Source organism: Bidens hawaiensis, unplaced genomic scaffold, assembly GCF_021521415.1.
Source record: "Bidens hawaiensis isolate Kalapana, Puna unplaced genomic scaffold, B.hawaiensis_p1.1 tig00008841_1, whole genome shotgun sequence".
NCBI lineage: Eukaryota > Viridiplantae > Streptophyta > Magnoliopsida > Asterales > Asteraceae > Bidens > Bidens hawaiensis.
The window spans coordinates 376,333-386,880 of NW_027491637.1; the positions used below are offsets into that span (position 1 = coordinate 376,333).

Genomic DNA, 10,548 nt, shown 5'->3' on the forward strand with positions numbered 1-10,548 from the left:
ATACATCATATAGGCTTTACCTCGATTCATGTGTAGGTATGCTCGATTGCTGTGTAGGCATGCTCGATTCATATGTAGGCATGATGATAGATTAGTATGCTCGATTCATGTGTAGGTATAATGTTAGATTAGTATGGTTGATTCATGTGTAGGTACGATATAGAATGATGTAAGCATGAATGCAACTATGTGGTATAGTATTGGAATAAACTTTTTGGGTCCATATAACTACAATACACGATATTTATGTCAATTACATAGGTAGGTTTGTGCATAATGTTTTTCCATTTGTGTATAATTTCTCATATGTGTGTCAAATATATAAGTGTTAACGTATTTAATTTATGCCTTATGTGTTTGTCATATTTTTATATGATTTATGTGTAGGACGAACTCCTTAATTTAAAATAGATGATGTTAAATTAGTATGTTCAGTTCATGTGTAAGTATGCTTGCTTTCTGTGTATATATGCTGATTCATGTGTAGGTATGCTCGATTGCTGTGTAGGTATGCTCGATTCATGTGTAGGCATGCTCGATTCATGTGTAGGTATGATGATAGATTAGTATGCTCGATTCATGTGTAGGTATAATGTTAGATTAGTATGCTTGATTCATGTGTAGGTTCGATATAGAATGATGTAAACATGAATGCAACTATGTGGTATAGTGTTGGAATAAACTTTTTGGGTCCATATAACTACAGTATTTAGTCTTGGTGAGAACTTGTCATTGTTTTTTATATGTTCTTTGTATTTAGATGTGTATAATCAGTAATAGTATTAAAGTGTGTTGATGTCCAATATAAACTAATGGATCATGCAATCTTATTTTGGGTTGGGTTATGATGATGTATAGGAACTGTGGCTGTGTAGATGTAGTATACTGCGACGGTTCGCTGTAGGGAATATGTTTCTTTAGAAGATGGGAGAGATGGGAATCTGGTTGTGTCTTAACTGTAGGAGATTATGTGTAGGGTATCTGTGTTATGTGTATGATTGAATTACTTGTGTAGGATTTATGTCATATGTGTATGTATATATGTTAAGTGGAAATATGTATTACTTTCATAATTGGATGTAAAATTAAAAAGCCGATTTAAAAAGTTTTTATTTTATTTTTAATAGTTGATGGTAAAGTTAATTTTGTTTGAACCATTTGTTACATAAGTGTAGATGTGTAGGATTAATGTGATCATGTGAAAACTATAAATAATCCAGTGATGACTTTTATGATAGTGTGGCTTGTGATATTTATCTATGTACCATTAATTTCATAAGTCCGTGTACAGTATATAAACAACCTTGTGTAGGTTTTATTTATTTTGTAAAGTTTATTCGTAATCATGTTAAGGACATTTAATGTAAGTAAATAATGTAGGATTTACTGTGTACTATTACTTTTAAGTGTATGCACAATATATAAGCATGTTTGTGTAGGTTTTTTGTTTAAGTGTAGATACTTTTTTATACATTTTGTTTACCACCTGTAGTATTTATGGATGGAAGTTTTTTTTCCTTGGAATATGGTAATATTTTTATTTAATTGTTTTGTTTTTTCTTTGTAAACAGTTGGAAAGAAATTTGGTGTTTGAAACAATTCTAGACAAAACAGGGGAGGCTTGATTAAAAGCAATATTTTAGCAAAGTGAAGAGAGATAAAAACGGAATGAGCCAAATAACATATGTTATGATTTTCTTCTCGATTAAACTAGATGATCATCATTTTATGTTATGTTTTGACTTTAAAATCGGTCGATAGTGGTTATTGATAATATTGATGGCGAGAAGATATATAAAAGAAGGTCGTAAGCAGAAAAGGCTAAACAAGAAAAGATCTCACATTTTAGAGGTTTATAATCTGAATGAAATTTTGGTTGAAATATATAAATGGCCATTTTTTTTGGGTGACGTGGGAAGGGGTGGTTGTTTAGCCTTGTATTTCTAAACATTATGTTTTGGTTCAAGTTTAAGTTGTTAGTCTTGTTTATAACGAGATATGGAGCTTGGAAAATGTTTGAGTTTTTGAATTTGTTTATTGATTTTGTAGTGTTTTTCAAGTGTTAATTAAATGGGTGTAAAATCTAATTTGAAATTTGCATCTAATAGTAATTTATGAATGTATAAATTGATGAACCTGCACCAAAATTGGTGATATAGATGAAAAAGAATATGCATATGCTTGAGTTTGTGGTTAAATATATCAAAATAATCTTTTAATTTGGTGAGATTGGACGTTATAGTGAAAGATTTTAGAGCAATCGTATGAATCAAACTGGTTTGTTTAAAATAAATTAACTAATAATATATTGTTATGTAACTAACAACTAATTGGAAGCAGTTACCAGAAAAAGGAAAACAACCATTTTACTAATATGTCCTTCTAATTATTTAATCTGAAATTAAAAGAAAATTATGCGATTGGTTAGAATTATTTCTCGCACTTCTCGCACTAAAAACACTTCTCAAATGAACTTAATCATATATATATATATATATATATATATATATATTGGTAATAACGAATAACTAATATGTGGTGTTGGATTGCTTTAGGTGAAGCCCCCAAATGGAACCGGAAAGTCGATGATCAAGTGCTCGGACTTGGACACCAATACACATCTAAAGTTCAAAGTTCTAATTTTGATAAAGAGTCATGAACAAGTTTTAAAATATGTATTGTCTTTGATTAAAAAGACAAGTTTCTATGATATTATTCGTGATGTTTGGTTGATAGAATGGATTTTATGTTATTGGAAACGAAAGAAACTTCTGGGACCGTACTTTCCGCAATTAAATATGTTAAATAGTCGTTTTCAAATTTAGGGCGTTACATGACATGTCCTAAAACCGTTCCCTCTTGAACCATGAAATGGCTCTTTTCCCAACTTAAGACCAAATTCGTTTCCACACATTTTTTTAAAACCTTTGTTAATTCGTTTAAACATGAATCAAAAGATGAGCCGAAAATAGAAAAATCGTCCATAAAAATTTCAAGTGATTCCCCGACCATATCTGAGAAGATACTCATCATGCACATTTGAAAGGTGGCCGGGGCATTACACAAGCCAAAAGGCATTCGCCTAAATGCGAACGTACCGTATGGACACGTGAAAGTGGTCTTATGTTGGTCATCGGGGTGGATGGCAATTTGATTGTACCCCGAGTAGCCATCTAAAAAGCAATAAAATTTCTGACCTGATAATTTTTTGATGATTTGGTCAATGAATGGTAGAGGGAAATGGTCCTTAGATGTCGCGGTGTTTAATTTATGGTAGTCAACACAAATTCGCCACCCGGTCACCGGTCGAGTAGCAATTTCTTCACCTTTTTCATTACGGGTTATATGAATGCCCGCCTTCTTTGGAACTGTTTGCGTTGGACTTACCCAAGTACTGTCCGAGATAGGGAAAATAAATCCCGCATCCAACCACTTCAGGACTTCTTTTTTCACAATTTCCCCCATGTTCGGATTTAACCGTCTTTGTGCATCATGTGCGGGTTTCACCCTGGGATCCGTGATAATCTTATGCATCACGATAGACAGACTAATTCCCTTCAAGTCCGCAATCGTCCACCCAATTGCTGCTTTATACTCTTTCAATACTTCCATCAAAGCCTGTTCTTGTGTTTCTTCTATGTTTGAGGCTATGATGGCGGGTAAAGTATCGTTGTCTCCCAAAACACATATTTGAGGTGTTTTGGGAGTTCCTTCAACTCAACTACCGATGGAATCTCAAGTGACGGTCTCAATTTAGAGTCGATAGTGTCCGGTAATTTCTCTACCTGTTGAGACCATGGCGGTTTTCCGATGCTTGCAGCATAGATTTCCACCTGTTTTTCTTCATTCTTCAACTGATGTGAATGCTCAACTGCAGTCCTGCAACAAATAACACACTCCTCTGTGGCATCTTCCTCATTCTCATGAGGATTCAACCCATCAATGATGTCAGTCGCGAAACATTCATCACTCACCAGAGGGTTAGACACGTTTGAAAAAACATTCAACCTAAGATTTTTATTCCCAAAAGCCATGTCAACTACTCCGGTTCTACAGTTTATTAAAGAATTAGCTGTTGCCAAAAAGGGCATACCGAGAATCACGTTCGGTTACCGTTTTGGGTCAACTGTAACATAATCTAGAACCAGGAAGTCGATCGGGTAATAAAAATCCTCGATCATAACAATCACATCAGTAACAATTCCCCTAGGAAGCTTAAGTGTCAGATCAGCTAACACCACGGTGGTATCGGCTTTTCAAAGTGGACCAAAATCATATTGGTCATATAAGCTTTCCGGGAGAATACTCACCCCTGCTCCAAGATCTAACAACACCCTTGTCATTTTAAAATCGCCCACTTGAATGGGTATTATTGGCGTTCCCGGATCTTGCAACTTGGGTGGGAGGATTCCCGTCAAAACCGAACTCACATTAGCCGTTAAGTCAACCTGTTTCGGCATCTTGTGAGTTCGTTTTTGAGTACACAAGTCCTTCAAATACTTTGCATATGCGGGGACTTGTTTAATAGCATCAATGAGGGGTAAATTAATTTTTACTTGTTTAAAAACTTCCCACATTTCCTCCTGTTGTGGGCCCCTCTTATTTGGTGATGATGTTGCGGGATTCACCAATGCTTGAGGAAACGGGACAGTTTTAGCCGTGGGTCCCGTCTCCTTGGTGGTTGGTGTTTCTTTTTCTTTTACCGATTTGTTTAAATTTTTATTAATTAACATTTTCGGTTTATTTATTTGGATAATCTCCACCTCATCATCACTGTTCCCATTTTCCCCCAAATCTTCCACCATTCCTTCAACAACGGAGGATGGTGGATTTACCCCGTTATCATAAACCTTACCATTCCTAAGGGTACTTACCTGGTTAATGTGGGAATTCTTCCCACTTGAAGAACTGTTATTCTGATGGCTAAGATTCTTCAAGGTGTCACTCGGTAACTTGGTTGGAGTGCGCTTTAGGCTCGCCAATTCTTCCACCAGTTGACTCACTTGTTTATCTCTTGCAGCATTTGCCTTCTCTTGGAGTTCCATCCTCTGATTCATTTGCTTCAATAACTCCATCACATCCTTAATCGACTTCTCTTATTTCCCTTGCCCCTGCTGAGAACTCTTTTGATACCCTTTATTGTAACCCCCCGAATCTCTTTGATTGTACCCACTCTGACCGCTTCCCGAACTATTACCATACTGTTTCTGGTTCGACTGATAACCTGTCTTCTGAAAACTACCTTGAAAGTTCGGGTTCTGTTGCATGTTCGGATTTCCATAACTGAAGTTTGGATGATTCCTGAGGCCCGGATGATAAGTATTTGAGTTCATATTATTGTATTTTCTTTCACCCTGTACACAATTGACCTCTTCTTCTCCAGTTTCTTCATCTTGCACAACCCCACAACTCGCAATTTCGTGTCCTAATTCCCCACAACCTTCACATACCGGATATGTTTTTCCTAAATTTCCGGCTCCTTGTACACCTGCAACCAACAACCTATCCATCTTCTCTTCCAATCTATCCATTTTATCTTCTGACCCATGACCTTCAACTGCTTTGACCACTGATCTTTTTAACATCCTGTTCGACTGTGCTTGTCTCTTCGAATTACTCGCGTGTCTCTCCAAATGTCCCCAATCCTCGTTTTCATCATTTGTAAGGAAAGATCCATTCGTGGTGGCTTGGAGGTCACGAACATCATCATTTGAGAGACTATCATGGAATGCCTTTATCAATTCCCATAAGGCAATCCCATGATGTGGACAAGGCCTCAACAATCGTTTGAACCTTTGGAATGATTCATAGAAGGTTTCACCGGTGATTTGCTGAAAGTTTCAAATGTTGTTGCGGGCTTCTGTGGTTCTCTGGGGGGTATAATACTCATCTAAAAACTGTTGTGCCAAATCTCCCCACATGAAAATACTAGCTGATGGCAACGATAAAAACCACTGCTTTGCCGCGTCTTTCAAACTGAACTGGAAAACTACCATCTTCACCTCTTCCGCAGTAAAACCTTGACTCGAGATGAGTGCGCATATCGAGTTGAAATCACTCAAGTGTAAGTATGGTTCTTCTGTAGCCTTTCCATGAAATGTCGGTAATCCCGTAAAACTGTTCTGCCTTACCGAAAAAGTTCTTCCCCGTCTGACTGGAATGATGATTGGTAGAGGATTCGTAGCCACTTGTGGAATGAAATGGCTTTGAACGCCTCTGACTGGTGGTGGAACAAATGCCCTTGGAACTCCATCATCAAAATCATAGTACGGTTGTTCATAGTTTTGTTGCCGTCTTGGTGCTCGATCTCTCTGATTTTCTGGATGATTCTGTCCAATTTCTTGGTCATCACGGGGATCTTGTTGCTGATATCGACCCTGCTGTTCATCTCTACTCTCCTCCTCATCCTCAGAATCGTAACCAAAATCGCCCCCTATGTGCCAATTTTCTACCCGTGCACGAGCACGATCAATCTCGGGTCTTTTCTCTCTCAAATCATTCTGTCTTTGACGGTTCACTGGAGCTGATCTGATTGACAAGTTGTCATCCATGTTTCTGGGATTACGGTTAACATCTCTTCGGTTGAATAGATTACGGTTTCTGTCACGGTTAACGTTCTGGTTTTGTGGGATTGGTTGTTCTTGGTCATGTGGTTGGTAAGCATTTGGATCTCTTCTGTTTCGGTTACTCATGGTCTCTTCTTTTGGTGCTATGAATTCGGGTATTTGGTTTAGTGTGGGTTTCTGAGCTGCTCGGTTTCGTCTTGCTGTTTTCTTGATTTCGGGATCAAACTGGAGCGGCTCTTTCTCACAAGAATATCTTGTCTGCATCAACCTGTGAAGTTACCTGCACAGACACAACACTAACACCCCGCGTAAAACCAACGAAGAAAAATTAAAAACAAAAACTAAAAACTAAGCTAAACTAGCACTTTGTGCGTTGATTCCCCGGCAACGGCGCCATTTTGACCGATGTTTAAAGGTCAATAAAAAATACTTATAAAAATACCTTTACTAGCTAGGGCAAGTAAGGTGTCGAATCCACAGGGAATCAGTGGAAAAGTGTAGGTTCCCAGCCGGATCCACACAGGAGTATCTCGTAACACGAGGGTGCGGAATCCCCATGTAATACGATACGAGTGTAAGATATATAATACGTTGAGACGATACACAAACACACGTTACAATACTAATAAACACGTTGTATTACAACACTTCAACACGTGATCTCCAATCACAAAAACACGTTATGACTTCAAAACTTCTTCAGAAGTCTTCTAAACAAGCCGAAGTTAGGCATATATAGGCCTCGACAACTTCGCCTAACAGACTAGGCGAAGTTGTCTTAACTTCGCATGTCTACAAGTTCGCTTACATCAGGCGAACTTGTGTGACACCATATCTAAAACCAAAACAACCAATCTAACACGATTACAGACACATACAAAACACTAGATACTGAACTACTGACATTATGCACCAACAGACTCCCCCTTGGCAGTAGCTTCATATCTTTATCTTCATTCTCGTGTCTAGTAATCCCAAAAATCTCGTGTCACCCATCTTCAAGCATGAACGCCTGTCTGACACACACAGAGACCACTCTCTGGTACTTCTTGGCTTCATCTTTCCATGCAGGAATATAGAATATCTTCTTATCGTTTAGCACCTGCAAGTCAGCTTGAGATAAATTTACTAAGTGCATGGGATCATACACTCTCAGAATCTCTTGTTCGTCTTCATCTTCCATAACCGCTTCAGCTGTTTGACTATCAACGTACCACCACTTGAGATTCTTTAAGACATCCTTAGACATTATCTTCATCGGCACTTCTTTTAAACACTGAACCGGTTTATATTTCATTACCATCCAAGGTTTACCATCAGCTCGCATTCCTCTTTCCTTATCTTCAACTAGCTTCCCTTTCTGCGGCTTTAACAACTCAAACTTTTTCTCTTTCACACTTTCTTTCCACACAATCTTCCCAATAATTCTGGCCATATTATCATCACTTCTATTAATCAACCCCAATTTAGCCAAATCCTTCACCTCACACTCAGGCAAGGTATTCAGAGATCCAACATCCTCTTAAAGTACTGAATCCCATCAAAGCGTTTAATCACAAATAATCTCAACTACTCATCATACAACCAGCATATAATACCCTTCTTCGACTCAGCATACCCTTCGATATTGTAACTCTTTTTGAACATTGTAGGAACCGCTGGCTTCTTTGTCTTTACAAACCACTGAGCGTAGCCTTCTTTCCATCTCGGCTGCTCTTCCCACTCAGACTCATCTGACACATCCATATCTTGACTCACATTACTTTTGTCAACTTCTGGAATATCATGTTCTACACTGTCATCCACAATCTCACCCTCTTCAGTCTCACTATCGATCACAATCTGTTCACCTATCTTTTCAATCTCTTCAACAGGTAACACATCGTCATCACCCACATCATCATCACCCAACGTTTCCTCATCATCCACAACCTGCTGTACCAGTTGACTCCCCCTGAGATGTGGAAGTCCCAAGAGTTTGTTCAGTTCTTGGCAACTCACCACCTGCACCTTTCGATGCATTGGGATCATCGTCTCTATCATGAATTTTCTTTGTTCTCAACTCATCGCCCTTGCAGCTCGTCTCCCCCTGGATGCTAAGAACTGCTTTAGAGCATCAAAAAGTTTACCGTGTTCAACAAGGAGGGACGATTGGATCTGATTTTCTGCTACAAGGCGCTGGATAGCTTGTGTCTGGATTAGATTTATTCTCGACTGTTCAGCAACCACCCTTTCAAGAGCCGCTATCCTTTCAGAATCAGACAAGGTAGCATCAAAATCAAACCGCATGTGAGAAACGTCTTGAGCATAAGGTGGAGGTATTCCCAGACTGACTGGATTATCAGAAGCAGGCTGAACAGTAACCGCGGGTGGTAATGTAACAGATAACCCCACAGTAGCTACCAACGTCGACTCAACAAATCTTGCAACAACCTCCGATGAAGTAAGAGTAGGAGGTGGCAAGGAAAATATCTCTGGAGCCAAAACTGAAACGTGGTTAGTGGAAAACCAAATGATGATGATGTCACCACGGGAACACTGGAGGTGATCGGTACAGTTACAGTCATCGAAGCCGGAACCATGGTCATACCAGATAACGAGGGTGGAGAGAAACGAACCACCCTTGTGCTTTCACCAGCTCCCGAACCCTCACCAGTTCTGGCCCTCTTTGATCGACGTATCAACTGGTCTAACTCCTCCTCGAAGTCGGATTCACTGTCATCTGAGTCTTTCTTTCTCTTACCATGTATTCTTTCTTGTGTGACCAGAATCTGTCGTGCTTCAGCGATATCGTCAGCGGAGGAGTCAGAGTCGGTTCTCTCAGAATCTGCTACAGACGTAGTTACCATCGAAACATTCACACCGGATGCCTCAGCTTCTGGTGCTTGAACCTCTGCAGCTGGATCAATCTGTTCCATATCAAAGAACCCTTGGCCACCAAAAGCAGCTTCAAGATCTACCTGTTCCTCTGGAGCTGCAACAGGATCAGCAGGCAAAGCATGCTGTACCACAGGTGGTGGTTGAGGAACATCAGCCTGATGTAGTGCCGGGTCCCGAAATTCATCTCCACGAGGAGCAATATAAGCAGGGTTCACCAAATAACCAAACAATGGAGTGTGTCGCGGCCGCAGCTCTGGTTTGCTATGAGCGCTCGACGACCTGCATTGCGCAAAGATTCTCTTACTGACACTCTTAACATAACGGATAGGACGTCGTTGAGGTAGCATAGGTGCTACATGATTCAAAATCATTTGCAAAAATCTCGGGTACATTAAAAATCTTTCACGAGCAACCACGCGTCTCTGACGATCGATTTCATAAAACACCATCTGACTGAAGCTGTAGGGCTGTTGTAAGTCAGTGTTGTCATTGCTGATTGCATCGTTGCACCCATTCCGTCAGTACCAGCTTTACGACCCAACATGCACACAATCATCACGTGCATCAGAAAACGTCACTGATCCAGCAAGAATCCCTTTCGCCTTTGAGAGTCACCCAAAGGACCCGAATAGCCCATACGTAAAAATGCACCATCTCTGAATGGAGCTGAAAAATCTGTAGGAGCATCTCTAGTTTCAGTCCCGAACTGCAAAGCGACTCTGATCTGATCTGCTGAGAACTGCACCTCCTGATTGTTCACTGTGGCGCGCATAACCGGAGGCTCAACTCTACAGTCATATTCTACCGTTCGCCAGAAATCTTCAATATTCGGTAGAGAAATGGGGAGAGTTGTAGTAATAGCGTAAAAAATACGTGAGCGAACTAGGAAGGAGATGATCTCGCGATAATCGTCGATACCACTAGCATCCGGATCCAAAGTAATGTACATGTTGTGACCCGGAAAGAACTGTCGGTTGTTGTCACCACCTTCGTCACCACCAGCACCACCAGCTCCTGCTACAGCAGCCATATCTGCACAACAAACGGTCTAAGTTAGAACATCGACAAAGCAGATCATAACTTCGCCTGTTACCATGAGCGA

At 39.8% G+C, this 10,548-nt stretch overlaps 1 non-coding gene across 1 annotated transcript; it reads left to right on the forward strand.

Moving 5' to 3' along the window:
- The first annotated feature begins 5,754 nt into the window (after positions 1–5,754).
- LOC143530131 (small nucleolar RNA R71) lies at positions 5,755–5,859 on the forward strand. Its single transcript, XR_013134794.1, has one exon. It is a non-coding gene; the product is annotated as a small nucleolar RNA R71 (small nucleolar RNA).
- The last annotated feature ends 4,689 nt before the right edge of the window (positions 5,860–10,548 follow it).